The sequence below is a fragment of the Seriola lalandi genome, unplaced genomic scaffold (genome assembly GCF_002814215.2).
Source record: "Seriola lalandi dorsalis isolate HSWRI2012SDOR001 ecotype SW California unplaced genomic scaffold, Sedor1 jcf7180002051954, whole genome shotgun sequence".
In the NCBI taxonomy this organism is placed as follows: Eukaryota; Metazoa; Chordata; class Actinopteri; order Carangiformes; family Carangidae; genus Seriola; species Seriola lalandi.
Window position 1 is genome coordinate 116,314 of NW_019522507.1, and position 17,700 is coordinate 134,013.

General features: G+C 39.5%; 1 protein-coding gene across 1 annotated transcript in view; it reads right to left on the minus strand.

The window, feature by feature from the left end:
- lrrtm4l1 (leucine rich repeat transmembrane neuronal 4 like 1) overlaps positions 1–17,700 on the minus strand; it is a 57,062-nt gene that overhangs the window by 38,152 nt on the left and 1,210 nt on the right. The window lies entirely within an intron of this gene.

The following is a 17,700-nucleotide window of genomic DNA, read 5'->3' on the forward strand; positions in this document are numbered from 1 at the left end:
TAAATCACATTTGCACAGTATTTGCAAATAAACCATGGACAAAACAAAAATTCAGCATCGCAAAACTGATTCACAACTTGTGAGAAATCATTTAAAGTCTTGCCAGAAGAGCTGAATCAATTGAATAATAATAAAAATAAATAAATAGATGAAGGTTATGTAAAGGAGCACAATCTTCTGGAAAACATCATGAATGCAGTTGCAGTTGAAAAAGGCCTAAATATGAAATCCGCTACATTAAAAGATACAGATCTCATAGATAAAGTTCTTTCTTCCTCCTATACTCGGGTGAAGAATTACATGTCAGCATCCTCCCACCAGTGACAATGTGAGTCCCTCTCCTCTTATCATCAGTAATAACACAGTGGGGACATATATGTTTTTGGAAAATTACTAATGCTGGTAATGGTACTGACTCTTAAATTAGCTATAGCAAGAATCACAATCTATGCTTCCCATGTCATCTTTTCATTTGTCTGTATATAATCACAGGTCACAACACTGGGTTTTGCAAAAGTGCATAAGTTCACTATACACTGTTGCTGTCCTCAAACATATTAGTATTCTGAACACAGACTTCTCAAAGATAATGAACATCTGGACAAATATTCCACACATCTGTTCTGGGTGAAGATTCCAATAGATTCGCTGCTTAATTGTGAAACAACTAAGAACTCCGAGGAGTTGAGAAGGTTCAGGGGATCATGTGAAAGTACTGTTTTCTCAGGTGAAGCTCAAGCCCCCCACATTCAGCTTTGAAGTTTTGACACTATGTGCAAGATCCCTTTCACCCCTATTGTTGGTTTGAAAAGGGAAATCAGATGCATCAGATAAATTTGCATAAACATATACTGTACAGTTCCACCCTCACGAAATACTTGAAGGCTTTTATACTGTAATGATTAGCCTATTAACCTGACTACTGAACAACTGCAGCTTGCCTCTAACAAATCCACATAGAGCAATTTAGAACTAAAACTTCAATGTCTATGAATATAAATATCATGTTATCTCAATCAGTGACAACCTTAACCTTTACAATCCCTGTAAATGCAACGACTGACAAGTTTAAGGTTCTGCCTTAAGGGTGTTTCAGGGACTCATGGCCCCTCTTCACATACATAGCCCCTCTTCACATACATAGCCCTTAAATTTATGGGCAAAGCAGCAGGACCAGGATTCTACCCATTCAGGCAAGGCAGTCATGTTTTTTTTTTTTTTTTTTTTTTTTTTTTTTTAAAGCAGAGTGAGTCACCTAATGTAAAAACACCCTTAAATTAAAGCTGACAGTCAGCCTTATAACCTAACAATCTAGTTTGATTTCAAATTTTACACCATGCAGTACAGATCTAACACTTTGAAAGATGTGTCGGTGACCTAATGGATTTTGACTGCACAATATGTCAAGGGACACACCCTTGACCCAGGGCTCTCTACCAGTCTCACTCTGAGCAACGCTCAGACTACCGATATTCATTTCTCACGTCTATGCTGCTCTCGAATGTACTTTAGCCGCCCCTCGGGCATCTGTCTGCTCTTGTGCAGCTGCTTTGCTGCTAACAGCCACAGATTTGACAATTAACAATGAAGTGCTAGCCTACAATGGCACAGAGGGAGGGGGAGGGTGTTAATTTTGTTCGGACCGGCTGAAATAGCAGTGCTTGTGAGTGGGAAGTGAGTAGAGGCAGGGACGACAGGCAGCATTGTGGAGATGTGAAGAGCAGTATTTGCAACAGAAATCTAATTAGGATTTTTATATTACAGGGAAATGTAAGGTCGAGTCTTTTCTAATAATAAATGCTGCAACATGCATGGAGTTTTTTTAATCGTGGGGTGGGACAACGTCTTTTGTTTAATTGCGGAGATTATAATTGTGTGGTTGTGTGTCTGTGTATGTGCGTGGGTGTGTGAAAGAGAGAGATTTATTACATTGTAAGATGTTTTCTGTATATTTATGTAATCATTAGATGGTGGTTGAATTATCTGTGTCCTCTTAGTTAATAAGTCAATGTTTTGTATTTACTACAGCACGTTTAATGTTTTTAAAGTGCTGTTATTGCACAAGCTTCAGGCTGCAAGTGTATATGAACAAAGCACCTTCACCTATCTCTCCTCTCACACATGGGCTGTCAATACCACACACTGACAGAACAAAGAAATCAGATACAGAAATGGATAATTAAATATAAGATATGAAAAACTGACCTGATGTTAGCTGCCCAGAGGGAGCTGACTATGACACACACATTTGTACTACTGCACTTGTGAGCAGGTTCACTGACACAGTGCATCCCCAACCTCTACTGCATACATATCCCCAAAACCCTTATCTTAACCTACAGTAAAAATAATTCTAGCCTCAGCCATTAAAACAACTCCAAACCCCCAAACAGCCCCTCTGAAGAGGTCAGTTGTGGACAAAATGTCCCCGCTTCCCATAAATGTCCTCACTCTCAATGTCTAAAATTGAAATTAGCCCTCACAAGACCAGTACAAGGGAACACAAACGCACACACACACACACACTCCAAATGTTCTGATTTGGTTTGACTTTGGACAAGGTTTATAAAATGACAGCAAGTGAATGACATGAATACAAACTGAAATGCATCATATTACTGGTGCGATGTGTTACATGATACATGAATTTTGGAGACGTCTATATTTATAGAACAGTTTGGAAACACAGACGTTATTCAAGATATATAGACAGAGAGAGACTATAATTATGGTGGATGTGTAAATTTGAAAATCAAATGCATCATAATCTTCATATACAGTATGCATTCTCATTGACTGGTCCTCAGACAGCTGAAAGTAAACAGTATATTAAGTGCTCTTTGATGACAACTGTAAAGATTCATATATAGCTTTAATATATGGCATCATTTCTTTGTGCTCACCTGCTGTGGCATATAGTATGCAGAGCACATTAGTATGCACCATTATTCCACAACTCGGAGGGTTCCACACAACACTGTGACAATTTCATGCTAAAATGGGTAGCAACCATGCAGCGTAGCACATGATCTGCATTAATCACAAGCTATATTCATTATTAATTACTCCATACCGCTGTACAGGCAGGTTTGTATTAAGTCTTGAAACAGCCAAACAAGCACAAAAAATACACTTTGACCTGTCGCAATTGACATTTTACAGTTGATGAAGAACAAAAGAAAAGAACAATAAGGAAGAGTTCCTGGCTCCTGTGTAACATTAGAGGTTCTGTAAACGATATTTTAAACAATACTATAACAGCAAAAAACAATTTTCTATGTTAAGATAGTGTAGTCATGGCATCCTGAACAGAGAATGAAGTCACACCCCCTCTGTGTGTGTTGTAATCTGGGTTTCTCTGTTTTTTGTTTTGGTATCCGTGCCTGCAGCATGTGCATGTGAGTCCCTCTCTATGTTTAGAAAGACACAGGGACCACCCACAGGTGAGATGGCACAGTGTTCAGGTGAAAGCTGATTTCCTCCATTGAAGAAACCATGTTTTTTGGCTCAGAGACTGGACTGGCCATGGGAATTACTGGCTAAAATCCTGGTTGCCAGTGACCTGTCAAACCATCTATCCAAGTTTTTACCAGCTCTGTCAGTGTCATTTGTGTGGGAGGTCCCCGTGGATGAGTCCAAGACTGAATTTATTCCCCTGTCTGACTGTGGAGCCAATACTGGTCTGGCCCTTTACAGAGATGGAGAACCCTACGAGCTGCTAAAGGGCACCGTCTTGACTCAGAACTGTCTTTTCTTCTCCTCTATGTGTAAGTAACATGATGGCTACTTAATGTTACATGTCTGTTTTCATTAGTGACTGGCTACAGTAGGCATGATTCAATAGGTTATAGTCGATAACAGCTAACTTGCTGTTACCCGTATTATGAATTTGTTCTGCAAATATTGCTATTGCTATCAAGCCTAGCGCCATCATTGCTGTGAAGCAATGCTATCACAGCAATGCTAGTGAGGGCTAACAGTTGTGACTGGATAGTTTTTTTTGGCTCTCATGTACACAGGGTAACTCAGTCTTGCTTCTTATTGTGTGTTAAGTGGTCGCCCTCCCTTACATAAAACCTTGCTGGGAACAAGGGAAAGGGGAGCATTTGTTTTGGTCTGAGATGTTGGTGGTCTAGTGCAACATGTAGTGGCAGTCACAGTTGTTTACAGAACATTTAATTAGCATCTGTGCACTAGTGCATACCATATTGCACAAAACTTAGCGGATCTGCCCTGGTGACAGGTTCCATGTGACTACTAGAAAGGACTTCAAGACCAAAGAGCTCTGCTGAGGCTGCACAACAAAATGTCAAAACATGATTCATGTGCACCTGTTGTCAAAATAATCACATGGGATAAATCCATGTGATTTTCTTTAAGTGTAGAAGTTCAGTAGTAGCTAAAATGGCAACCATACTAAAGGGTACTGAAATTTAGTCACTGTTGGTAATTCTGAGATTTTCTTCTAACAACCACAAGGACATTCAAATGTTGTGCTAAACTTTATGTTTAATGCAAAGTTAAAAGTCTGGAAGTCAAAAGAGACATAATGCAAAATCTTGCTAGATTTTCATGAATATGCCAGAGTGCAATCAAAAAGTAGAGCAGCTTGAGGAAGTTAAGCGAAGAGGAGGTAAATCAGGTCTAATGATGGTGGGTATATGACAATGAGTTAAGATACACGCAATATGAAAATGTGCGCTATAAATAAACCCCCTGAGTCCTCAAAGCAATAGATTCACCACCACTTCCATCACCTCCATTAGGTACTCCCTGATCTGGCCAAGTATCCATAGCACCATACACACTCATCAGTTTTCCTTAAATGATAATCTCATTGGAGCATTTAGAAGGGTCTGTTGTGAACCCGCTGGGAAAGCAAACTACATCTCAGATCATGCTCTAAAACACAGAAAGAACGATCCTGGCATATTTGATGTGGCAGAAAACTCTAGGCTGTACAATGTGATAGAAAGCCACAGAATTCAGCCACTGGCTCTCCACATGACAGCTTCGTTAATTAGCATGCATTGGTTCAAGCCTGGATTTCTGCATAGACAGAGGAGTTATAGAAATCCACTGGACATGTGTACACTGGGTTCCCATGGGAGGTTTTACAGCTCAGAATGAAGAGAGACTTTCACTTTAGTACGGATTGATTATTCAATCATTAAATGTGGTGTTATGTGCAGGCACCACTTAGGTTTACCTCTGCTTTCATGCATCAGAGGTTGCACAAACAGGTACACTGTGTAAAAATACCCCCCTTTTTGTCACTCACAACTAGGGGTGGGCGATATGACGATATTAGATCGTGAAGGATTACAACGTGAAGACGATCTTTCAAACTGCAGAGATCGTGGGATCGTCTAGGGGACATTCTATAAATTGCAGTTCTATGCTGATGCACTGACGCACCAGACGTATTGACGTCGTCAACCTGACCGACCAATCATAGCGAATTACGGACAGTGACACGCTTTCCTACCCGCCTCCTTGTTTGTGTGTGTAGCGGTAGCACATGGCTGAAAGCCAAACGTAGTTGGTCGCTAAAAAAAATTCCACCTCCATTATATGGAATTGGTTTGGATTTTCTGCAACTGATCAATAAGCTATTTAGTGTTTTGATAAATAAATCCTGTTTAAATGACTGTCAGTAATGTCTTTGATTGATATTTTACTTTCTGTTACTACTTTTGCAAGAGTGCACTTTATTAGAATGTTGTTGTTGTTTACCTTAAACTTTACGTTGTTTGCACATGCAGGCAAAACTGCGACTATTTGAAATAAAATGTTAAGAAAGGTTCTTTGGTCTAAATTGTCTGTTTTTCTTTTTCCAATTTAAGATCGTGATAAAATCGAAATCGTGATTTTATTTTTAAAAAATCATGATATGATATTTTTGCCATATCGCCCACCCCTAGTCACAACTATTATGAGTAACCAATGGGTAATAGAAATAAAAAGATGTATGTCTTGGTATCATCATTAATTGAAAACTGGCAAAATTAGGAGTAGACAGAAAAGGTTATTTGAAGAAAAGATATTAATTTCTAAACCTAAAATATCAGCAAAATACTGCAATCTCAGTTCACGCAGGCACTGCTATCAAATCTGTTCCCCCTCAGAAGAGATTTGATCTCATGTGGTAAGCCCCACACATCTGTTTACCTGGCTCTCTCTTCTTAGTAGAGCATGACCAATCAGAGCTGCAGGGCTTTGAAGATTTCATATCTTGTAGTAGTTAAATCTTGGAGATTTGAACAACTTGTAGTACATCGACATAGAAGTAAACTTGAGTGTAATTATCACAAAGGTAAATCTGTTCCGAAGAAACTTTCAAATCTAAAATACAGTATGTTTTTCTCATTTGTTATACACTTAAGTATGACTGGCAGTTGGGTTTGTTTTCTACAGAGGGCTGTAAGTTTTACAATCATGTTACAGAGATTTATTTTTGTCATAGAACTTTGTGGAAGGAGTCTAGGGGTGGGTGGTCTGATGATCCCACTTTGGTATATGATCTACTTTTCAGCTGAATCATATACTGATGGCTTTATTTAGATATTTGATTTCAAAGGATCAATCCCTGCTAACCAGCCCGTTGTTAACTGTTAAACAGCTAGCCCGCTAACCGCAGCTGGTGACAGCAGCACATGTACCAGTTCTCCACCTGAGCAGGACAAGAACCACCATCCAACCACCAGCTGCAGTTCGAGACAGCGGAGTTACAGTCCATCCATGGGCCGAGGGAATCATGAAGCAGGACGAGCCAGGGCAGTGACCGAACTTTCTAATTACAACACTTATGTATAGTCTCGTCATAAACAAATAGTAGCACTGCCCAAATGAATACTCCATAAGAACTAAGCAAAAAGTGTGATTGGTTGTCGGGGCGAGTGGACAAACATCCCAAAGAAACATCAAAGCGGTGGAAAGATATGAATCACAACTTCCAGTCAGGACTTTCACAATAAAATCAGAGCAGAAACAGGATGCAGTGAGTCAGATCGTGGATTGAGATTCTACCAAAAGAGATTGTCATATAAGTTTTTGGCCAGATCGACCACCTCTAAGTAACTAACTTTCTGCAAGATATCTAACTATGTCACTCAGGCAACAAAGGTTTCCTGAAATCGTCTAAAAACTGCATCCCCGGTAAGACCGTGGCTAAATATCCATCTAGAATGTTGGTAACTTGATTTAAATTGAATATGTAATTAAACTTATGCAAATAGATTTTATAATTACAGTATATAATTCTAGAATGAATCCTATACATTTTTTTATTAGTATTTTCATTTTTTTAACTTCAGTAGTATTCAGACCCAACCAATGCTGACTCAAATGACGTCACTTAAGACAATTTCTCAGGTCACACATAGCTCCCTCTCCAGCCATAGAAAGCTTTATGCAACCTATTTCACATTGCAGTCGTAGCCTACTCCCCAGGATTTCTTGGGGTTTGGATTCAAACGCAGCCAATACAGGGGAATGAGGTGCAAACATGTTTATTAACTGAAGAACTTACAAAATGGGTGAACCAACAGAACAAGAAAACGAAGCACGAGGGCACACAAGGAACAACAACCGGAGACACGGGATACCACAGCCGACAGAACAGGCAACATGAACGGACCGAGGACAAACCAGACATGAACAGACGAACTGACACAGACAAAGGGGAGCACAAAGACTATATAGACACAAGGGAGTCAAGGGTGATTGAACACAGGTGAAACACATTAGGGCGGGGCAGACAATCACCACACAGAGAAACAGGACCAAGACAGGAATTAAAAACATTTAGACACACAAGGAAACCAACTACAAAATAAAATAGGAAGTGATGAAAGTCCAAACAAACTCTAACAAAAAGTGTCTGCCATGGCAAACCATGACAGATTTGAGTTATAATTTGTGTTAGCAAAGCCCAATGCAATGCACTCATAGGTGTAATTTACACTGGGGATATGTCCTCACCACCGTTTATCCTGCAAAAATAGCTTGCACCAAGAAATTAGAATTATAATTTTGCAATGCAATGTGAATATATAAGAAACAAATGAGTCCCCCTTACCCTAATGATTCATGACCCAAAGATCAGTAACTTTAACAAATTCTTCACACAGTTTCTTCATGTACAAGTTTCCATTTTCTCTCTGTGAACATGACAAACAGCCATAACAGCAGTGTTGTGTGTGAATGTGTTCAATGAACGGCGTTAATTGAAAACATTCATATTTTTAGTGAGCACTGAACTGAACGAAATCAGTTTACGTCGATTTTAAGGCACGTCACATGACGTCTCCATGGACACGGCCCAGCTTAGCTGGTGCTAGCGTTACAGACGGTACAGACACATCTACCACTGCTGAAGCCAGTTTGAGCATTTGAAGCAGTTTTATGAGCAACAAGTGAAGCCTCAGACGGATTATATTTATATACAGATTTTAAATGTAACTCATGCCTGTAATTCTTCAGTGGTGTACAATAATTCATTTAGTTTGGGAGTGGCAATGATTTGGTGATGGATGGGTAGAAGGAGGTTCTATTGAAAAAGAATATCGGCCTTTATTTATTTAAAAAAAACAGAACAAATGAACATGAACTAGTTCATTTTTGGTACTGTGAACTTAGTTCAAAATTTAAAAAAAAATTAACTATTATTCATCTGTATGAACTGAACATTGAACTAGTTCTATTTAAGTATGAACTGGCACAACACTGCATAACAGCATAAGGTTTCATGTGATAATTAAAAGGTTTAGATTGGTTGAACTTGACTTACGAACTCCTGTGAACTCTGTGGCTGTAACCTTAAAAAAGTATGCAGCATCGAAACAAGTTTAACTTAACATCTAAAGGTGAGGTTGATTTGTTATCTTTAGTTTAGCTAACATTAACGTTATTCCTTCAGTTGTTTCCATTTTGTCATATTTTAGAGCAGTGATTTTGGACTTTGCTATCGCTGGGCTGACTAACGTGCTGGTGCGTAGGTAGATGTGATATTGGCATTGTTTGATTGACATGGTGTTGCAGCTGTTGATGTGATTTATATGCATGAGTGTTACTTTTGTGAGTATTTTTGTTTTGTCAACCCTTTTGTCAGGCCTTTTGATGCATCATTATGCAATGTTTCCCCTGCTGTAATTATCATCTCTGACCAAACCAATCCCCCCATTATATTGCTTAAAATGGCGCTGTTTAAAAATCTTTTTTTTTTTTCATCTGAGCCCTCATGTCCTCTCCACTTTTCAACACAAAGATATGCCATTGATTGAACTTGTGGAACAGCACTGTTAGAGAAGGACATGGTATGTGGTTATCCCTCGAAGCAAACTGGAGCACATTGATTTTATTGTGCGCTACGAATAACACTTCAACAATTTGCATTTGATAAAGACGCAATTGCAGCCAATAAATATCAATTAAAGAACAGGCTCTGTGCTCCAGCATCCCCCCAGGCTCCACTTCTCACCGACTGGGAGAAGATTGCTGAAAGTTACACTCACACTAAACGCCAACTAAAACGAGCTTGCATTGCAAATGTAGTAAACAGCACAAGTTAAATTATTATATAATTCTTAAAATACATCTTTTCCCCAATTACCTCATCTAAGGTCAGATTCCAATGGCAACCTCCCTGAAATCCCATAAAAGTGAGACTGCTCCCCCCATCCCCACCCCCGAGGACAGAGTGGATTCTGGCAGGCCCAGCAGAGTCAGCTGTCGTCTTCCTTGGCGGTGCGACAAGTTGATATTTCATTTGAATGCATGGTGCTCTGAGCACTGATGCAAAGGCTATTACCCAGAGTGCCCAAGTGGGTTGGCCAACAGTGCTAAGGCCGCACGCTGGGGCACTTCAAAGAAATGAAAAGTGCGCAAGAAAACAAAATATATCTACTATTTCTTATTAAATGGTCTACTGTACCACACGTTACACACATTAAATGGAAAGGGGTGTGTTTCTTTTGCAGCAGCTTTTCAAGGTTATTGACTGGCAGGAAAGTAAAATCAACTTTTTTGATATGCACTCATTCTATACATGTATATAGCTTTTGTTACCCATTCATTTCCACCTCTTTCCACTGAATAACAATGTCCTCAATGTGCATTCTGGTGATCTAATAAACTTGAATATATATTTACACCGTATTAAAACCAGTTACCTGTTTATTGTTGTGGCTGATCAGTGTATATGGAAAGTATAATCTTCAGAGATGAGGTATGATTCAGGGAAAGACTCATCGCCACAGACCTAAGAGGCTTTAGTCTGAAGATAAATAACAGTATTATATATGATATTATGTATTTTTATAGACCTTAAAGCTTCAGATATGCACTTTATTTCCTCCAACCCCCACCTCCTGCTCTCCCTCCCCTCTTTGACTGTCTCCTCCCTGACATGGAAGCCAAGGGTTTTAAAGTGCGTGATGTGTGACTGAGCTTAGGCAAGCAGAATCGTATGGCACGGCAGCATGTGTGATATATTACATTATTGAGTGTGTTCACTCAGATTTAAGGCACATAAAATTAAAAATATTTTCAGGGCACAGTAATATGTGACATATTACCAGTCACAGGGCCCCATCATGCAACGGTGATTAATTGGACACACTGGTATTACGATATTGAAATGAAGTACCTTTTACACACTTAAAACCCATTATTTTACACCCATTAATTTGAAAATTGGAGTCAGCTATAATTTTAACTCACTGCAAAAGCATGTAAGAGAGAAAGAGGGCAGAAAAAAAAAAAACCAAAAAAAAACCCCGGCTGATTTATGATAAAAGCTTATTTTACTACTACTGGAACTGCACACACATGTGGAGATAGGAGGAGCAGCCAGTCCTAAATACGCACTATACTGTACAACAGTTACAAGATATATGGAAAATAGAGCTCAACCGCTTAATATCACACCATTAATGGCAAAATACAGCTTAAATGGGGCAGTATCCATTAAAAAGTGGAATGAAATGAGCAGTCAATTTTGTTAGCTCCAGTTATTCTGTCTGGATTTGTGAGGGATGTAGTAACTGAGGTCCAGCGAGCCCATGACCTACTCAAGCATAGCAGTGAAAGAGGGGAATGAAGATGGACAGCTCGCTCACGCTTTGACTGCGGGCCACTTTATTAGGAAAAAGGAGAAGGGCCTGAGTTAGAGCTAATGACATGATTAGGTATATAGATTCCAGATCAATGGGATTAGCGACATATAGAACTCTTATTTATCCACAAGAGGAACTGCCTGTAACATACATCAGTGCAGCAGCGCAGGCCGCCATGTCTATTGATTGAAGTGTCTATCACTCTCACTGAGAATTCTTGATTCCGATTGGCTGGCGAGTGTAGTCTTTTAGCAGCCGCTCAGTGTAACCAAACACCTTTGATGCACTTTGAATTAATGCTCCAGTTTTAAATTGTAGGTAAAGAAAGCAGCGGCGGCTTGGCTCGGCAGAAGAGCTTTGAGCTATGGGTTATTGTGTGAAACTAATAAAATGAAACAGATAAATCGCTTCTCTGTGAAAACAAATTTAATTTCAATTGTGCTTGGCATTTGGGTTCAAATCGGCTAAGTGTAGGAGGAAGAAAAGAGAAGCCTGTTATAATTAGCTATGTTAGCTACAGTAAAGCTAACAGCCTGTGGGGTCTGACGGACTGCTGCAGGGAAAAGCATAGAGACAGAGAGAGAGAGAGAGAGAGAGAGAGAGAGAGAGAGAGAGAGAGAGAGAGGAAATATAACCAACATGAAATAAAGAAAATTGGAGAAGCCACCGGTGATATTGTGACAGGGAAATAGAGGGAGCAATAGAAAGCGAACAATTCTGAATGTGTGTGTGACAGACAGAGGGTGGGAGAGAGAAACGCAGCCTGTGTGTGTGTGTGTGTATGTGTGTGTGTGTGTGTGTGGAGGTAAGAGAGTGCTACAACATTATCTTTGCTGGAAGGACAGCTTTAATAATAGGAGCAGGATTGGGCACTACTCTGCATTCTTGGAAATTGAGTGTGTTTAAGACGTTAAAGCAAAAAAAAAAAAAAAAAATAAATAAATAATTCCCATTTCAGAATTTATCAGGGTTTTCAAAATCTGAGACCAACCACGTGAAACGTACTCATTGATTTGTGGATGTAGATGTTGCCTAGCAATTTCAGCAGCAGGGATTTGCCTGGACACAGGAACTATATTTCAAGAACTGTAATGCATAAGAGTCAGATTAAATAAGTTTAATTTGAGCATATGTGGCATTTTCTTGGAAAAGGCCCTGGTATAAGGAGGAAAATACCTTCCAAGTTAATCGATGACAAGGAGGCTGAGGGTAGTATCACTTTAGAAATTCAAAACATTTCTGATAATAAGTCAAGTCAAACAAATAGTTTCTTTTCATAATTAATTAATATGCTGATTTTTTAAAATAAATCTTCACTCTATTTTGTTCTCTCTCTAAATTGCTTGTTTTTTCTGACCAACAGTTCAAAACATAGAAATAAAAACATTCAATTCCTCCTGATATAGAACAGAGAAAAGCAACAAATCCACAAATCTGATTATCTGGAACCAGATCATGTTTAGTATTTTTGCTTAATAACTAAATAATTCTTCCGTTTTTTGTTTTTTACATTGACTATATGCTATCTGTTATTTGTCTGCACTGTAAGTGTTTTGGCGTTTCTAGAGACAATTTAAACCTCTACTATAAGTGATGTCTCACAAGCTTTTATAGTGAAGCTTCACAACAAATCTTGACAGATCTCAAATGCAAACAGTTGTCTCATAGAAACCACAACCTTTTACAGCCAATTTGTAGAAACCACATCCTCTATTTGTTGAGGGCGTAAAATATAATCTGCTTGGAGAAAAACCTTTAAAAAAAAAAAAAGGTTAATTGGTTATTTTTGAATGTCAGCGTCTTTACACCAGCAGGTTTTGTGTGGCCATGAAAGCCACCCCCTGTGGAAAAAGGCAGGCCTTAATGAGAAGTGCTGGATGGAAGTCCGCTCGGAAAAGTGACTTTTTAGAAGAGCTTCAGCCAAGCCGTGCTGGTCTGGTGCCTACAGCTGTCTCTCAGCAACTGCCCTGCTGGATATTGGAGGGAATTTGGGGCTTATAAATATCCAGCACGCACCCATTTAAAGCATGTCTGTTTGAAACATGTATACATTTTAGGATACGCAAACCGCAAAAAGTACATATGCACTGTTAGAAAACTGAAAATAATAGCCCTAAATCTGAGCTGTCTGTGCATTGTTTTACATTCGTATTAAAACTTGAATTATCTGTTTTGATCTGACATGATGTTCATGCCTGATGGGGATCCATGAAATATAGAAATAAGCATTACATTTATGAAACAGTGTAGAGATTTTATTTTGGTCTTGGTATCTGCTGTTTTATCCAGTTACTGTAGCTACTCCTTATCTTTCCTAGACACTGGCAGAGGCTTAATTCCCCAGCTATAAAGATACACAAAACTTACTGATTTCCTCCCCCTATTATGATTAAAGCACAATAGAAACTATTTAATCTGATGACATTTAGGAAGTGCAGTGTGGTCAAAGTGAGGTTGTTTTATTTTTAACAATCAACGTCGATCGATTATTCGGCCCAGTGAACTGAATGAGGCAGATAGTTTGATTCTCTAATAGCTGCAGCCAATAAATCGGCCGCAGCACCAGAGTCTTCAGCCTTCACTCCCACAGCGCTCCACATCTGGACTCAGCCTGTCAAGGAGTGACAGCTGAAAGTCTTCACAGGCCCATAAAATCACAAATACCGGGAACTTTACTGACTCCGGCTTTCCTGTGGACCCACAGGCAAACACACACACACACACACACAGACAGAAGTTATTGGCTTCTGTGCAGGGAGGCAGAGAGCTGCGTTGATCGATATGAGTGCTGATGTCAAAAGATCAGCACAAACCGAGACGTTTAAGCTGGCCACTGTGAGGCGAGCCTGCTGTAAAGGCTGAGGAGTTGACATCATGGATGATGTGTGTGTGTGTGTGTGTGTGTGTGTGTGTGTGCGCGTGAGTGCGGTATGCTGGTAATCAGTAAAGGTAAGAAGCAGCGTAGGTTATGTCCACCCATTTAGGATTGTAAAAAGCAATATATACTTTTAGCACTTTAGGCCTGTGATTAATTAGTCCATATGTGCAGCAGAGTGAATTTAATTATTTCTGTTTAATACACTTTAAGTGGCTCGTTTTACATTGACAAATCAACTATAGTATATTAGTTAACTGGTTATGTCTTTGGAGACCCTGGATGTATGAATATGGAGGAAAATATCATAAATGGGGGAAAATAAAATACCTATTTCATAAATTCCACTTGCAGCAACAGCAATAAGACTTCAGAATAAAAGCACCGTCTCCATACATGGTAATTGAATATAAGACATAAATTTTGCACACGTTTTGCACAAATTATACCCAGATGTTCCTCCTGATGTGGATGTCATTTGCTAGAAGCCCTGAAGACCTAACTTCTAAATTCAGCTCTTTATTATGAGCAATGGGCTCATACATCAACTCACATTTTTCTGCTATTTCCCATAGGACATTTCTGCATTAGTATTTCTGTCTAACCTCTCTTTCACTATGCTGGAAAAAGGTGATGTTGCGTTTTTATGCACCAATCAGAATTTAGCGATACTTGAATCAAAATACATATGATGGCAGCTGAGGGATCTAATGTAATAAACCCATGCCCACACAATCCAGTCTGATTAAGCAGAAGAGTATCAAACTCTTAACAATGCTGTTTTATGAACGTTGATTGATTGATTGTCAATATTTAATGTTAAAGAGAAATACTACTACTATATAAAACCACTTTGTAAGGAGCTTAAAAATAACACGTTTCCATTTTCCTGACAAGGGACCTCTTGTGACAGTTGTCATGGTAGTAGTGTTATGTAGTATTATATCACTTTGACAAAGTTTGCATCTTGTCTCCATCTTGTAACCATGACGACCACTATCCTTCCCCAATCTCAGCAAAGTAATTTTAGTTGCCTAAACTTAAAGGTCACATATTTTACACTTTTACAGTGTTTTGTTTGAAGTGCCAAACCAAAAACCATTTCAGTGTAGTTTTACATCTCCTCTCGTCTCTCTGGAGCTCTAGCAACAACAGGCCAGCGAGCCAATCAGAAGAAAGGAGGCTCTGAACCTTTTTTTCTGATTGGCTGACTGTTTTGATAGAATGTGATAGAATAAATAGAATAAAAATATAGCAGATTTCAGGTAAACACTCAGAGAAACCAAATCCTGCAAGGCTGGATGGTAGGTCCAGGTGGGCGGGGCTTGGGGCGTAGCTGAGAGCGGTGACTGCTTTGTTGTAACATCACAAAGTCACAGAGGTCCTGATGGCTCATTTTAAGGTTCTGTTTCTGAATACAGGCTGTGTACATGTCTCTGTCGATTATAAAGCAGGTCAAGGTTCTATATTAATACTGTTAAAGTATCAAAGCGTTCAGTTCACAAAAACATGGAAATCTCACTGTATACAATATGGGACCTTTAACAATGCAAGTGGCAGATATATATGAAAGATCAGTCAAGGTTGCTTTTGAAGGCACTGACAAAGGATCATATTTGTCATTTAGGCTGCAAGACTTGTATGCAAATAAAGCTAAAGTCATAAAAAAGCCAACATAATTCAAATGTATAAAACCATGACAACCAGATGCCCAGTGACATACCAAATACAAGACACATTATCATGTGCCACTTGGTTGATGGTCTTTTTTTTTTTTGTGCATGTGTGTAAGCTCAGCTCCCAGTGCTTACCGCCAGACTACTGTTCTCACTTTTGTATCGCTGCCCATATTTCACTGCATGAGTTGAATGTGCAGGACACATTGTTTGGGGAGGTCTTTCACAGTAATCTCAGAATTTCAAGGAAAACACTAAACGGAAAGAGAACAGAATTACAAACTTGGAAGAAGCATCATTCACGATGGTCCAACACAACAGGCTCAAAATGAATGACTACACAGACGTACGGTGAAAGAGTTCAATGCATTATGTTGTGTCTTATGACTGCTTGATTTGACGCGTGTATGTATTGGTGAAGTGAATATTACTAAACTGCCACAAAAAAGTGCCTGATGGGGACTTTCAGTCAGACTCATGATGTGGAAACATGTTTCACACTGACAGAATAATCCTTGGTGATGGCTTCAGCTATTTTAAAGTCAGCTACAGCTGCAGCACTAATGTTCAAGGTTTCATACTGTTTCTTTTTCACAGGCTCATGGCTTTAGAAGCATGAATATACATTTCACAGGTCAGGCCACAAATAGGTGATTAAAATTCAGCAGTCGGGCTTGTAAGTCAAAAGTGTGTCCCTCCTTTTCCTGTTATATTCATTTTTTTGTAATGTTGGCAAGACTTTTGTTAATCATTTAAATGCCAAACATTCCTCTGCTGTGTGGTTCTGAAACGTGAGGATTTGCTGCTTTTCTCAGTTTTACAGCACAGTGAATGGAAAACTCTGGTGTTGTGAAGGAATCTGAAGGAATTTGTGATGGGAATTTTTCAACCTTAGACTGAGTTACTAATGGATTTGTCAAAAATAATTTATCAGTACTGAACTATTATTGTTAGTTGCAAAAAGAGATGCTACTCTCAACATTACTCACTGCAGTTGTTACTCTCAGACGCTGCCAACACTGACCGTGCCCATCTGTGTGAGTAACTAGTTAAATCAAATCATTCAGGGAGAAAAACTAACAAACTTTTTCTTTCCCGTTCAATATGCCCACACATGAGGAACAGGAGGCAATGGATGGGGTGGATCCAGTGAGAGAGCTTCACTCAGAAGTGTTGATATTCTAACAAATGCAAACACTTAGTTTGGCTTATAGTAATTGTGGTGACATAATTAAAACTGTAATAGTATGTGCTCATTAGCAGCACTAAGCTCCTCATTAGAGAAAATGCCACAATTCTGAACAGATGTGTGGGCAGCATGCATCCCTCCAGCCTGTGTCAGCCTTTCACTACGTTTGGGAATAAAGAAAAAAAAAAAGTAAAAAATAAAACGAAACGGCAGCACAGATTCAACAAGTGAGAGGTCAAGACAAACAAACTGGATCACAAGGGCACAGTTTGCAGAGCAGTTCAAATGTCTGTCTCTCTCTCTCTCCCTCTCTCGCTCTCTCTGTCTCTCTCTCTCTCCCTCTCTCTTTCTCTGTGTGCAACCTAGCCTCCTGTCAAACATACCCTGCGTTTTGTGCGTGTGTGTGCGCGCGTGCATGGGTGGTGCAAGTGCCCGCGCGTGAATAATAGCCCTCCACTGCGATTTTCAGCAACAGAAGTTGCACTGAAAGAAATTGCATGAAACATCGTGAGACCGCTTCAGAGTGACAGCATCATTTCAGCGCGCAGGCTGTTCAGTAACAATTCTGAACACCCACAAAAAAAAAAAAAAAAGAAGAAAAGAAGAGAAGTGTGGGTTTGTGAGGCTGATCGGTGAATTTAGCTTTGGAGCACTCTCAGTCAGTAAAATGGAGGAGGTGATAGGCAGTGTGGGATGAGATTGTAGGTGCCCAAAGCTGTCAGGGAGAAGCGGGGAGGTAGAAGAAATTGGACGGAGTCAAAACATGTCAGAGGTTTGAAGGGAAAGAAGACAGGAGGAAGCTGGGGAGGAGGAGGAGGAGGAGGAGGAGGAGGAGGAGGCCGA